General features: G+C 50.5%; 1 pseudogene; it reads right to left on the minus strand.

The window, feature by feature from the left end:
• Positions 1-286: 286 nt before the first annotated feature.
• LOC139009543 (adenosine 5'-monophosphoramidase HINT3 pseudogene) lies at positions 287-814 on the minus strand (annotated as a pseudogene).
• Positions 815-1,155: the final 341 nt, after the last annotated feature.

Raw genomic sequence — 1,155 nt, forward strand, 5'->3', positions numbered from 1 at the left:
CGATGTTTCTCTCTCACCGATGTTTCTAATTCTCTATCCCTCTCCCTTCCTCTCTGTAAAAAAACAATAAAATATATTTTTAAAAAAACAAAACAAAGAAGTCAATGCCAGAGTATTCATATAACTATATTACAGATCTCAGGAAACAGACATTCAGAGAAGACTTAAGGCTACCCAGTAACAGCCTCTTATGAAACCCAACCAACCTTACCATTGTAATTTGATTTAAAAGGGACCAACATATTCGCTTCTGTTGAGCTGAGAATAAGAAAATTTTCCACTGCTGTCATTTTCGTCTTCTTAGTGTTTTAATCAAATAGTTAGCTGTGATGAACCAATCGGAATTCGGTCTATAAACCAATTTTGATAAGAAGCCAAACTCATAGACGGGTGCTATGACATGAAGGTGCAAGTGGGAAATGGTGCAGAACGGTGGCACATGGAAACCCATTCTCACGTTTTTGAAGTCAGTGAAATTATTCCTTTCCAGAATGGTTTTTCCAGCGGTAACCATGCTCTCAACAAGTCCTATATGCTCTTTCCTTAGATCTGTGCAGTTCCCAACGTGCTGCTTTGGCACCACCAGGTAATGATGAGTTGCTGCTGGTTGGATATCTTTAAAGCACACCAGGTCTTCATTCTCACAATACAGGAATTCGGTGCCCGGCTCCTGCTGGCCCACAATCCGGCAGAACACGCACTGGCTCTTGGGGTCCAATGACTCTGCGGCGACCTTGGCGGTTGCCCATGAAGATCCCGAAGGCGCTGCGGTGGCCCCTGCCTCACCGCTGGAGCCACTTGGCGCGTCGTCCATCGCACCTGCCCCCGGCGGCCCAGCGCCTCGCCTCCTCCAGGACCACGGGGCCTGGACCGAGCCTGCCTCCGGCACCTGCTGGGTTTTCCCTCCAGGCGGCGCCTGTGGCCTGGCGTTGGGCGGAGCTGCGGTGGGCGCGCGCGCCGGTTCGGTGGACGCGGGTCGGGGGAGGGCAGCCCCGTGCTGGGCCTCGAAGCCGCGGCCACGAGGGGGCGCCCTTTACCTTTTTCACCCATCCCCCTGCCTGACCTCCCACCTGGCAACCATCAATTTGTCCTCTGTATCTATGCATTTGTTTCTGTTTTGTTTGTTCATTTCTTTTGTTCTTTAGATTCCACATT

The sequence above is a fragment of the Myotis yumanensis genome, unplaced genomic scaffold, assembly GCF_028538775.1.
Source record: "Myotis yumanensis isolate MYYU_CA2020_CCGP unplaced genomic scaffold, mMyoYum1.0.hap1 SCAF_4, whole genome shotgun sequence".
NCBI lineage: Eukaryota > Metazoa > Chordata > Mammalia > Chiroptera > Vespertilionidae > Myotis > Myotis yumanensis.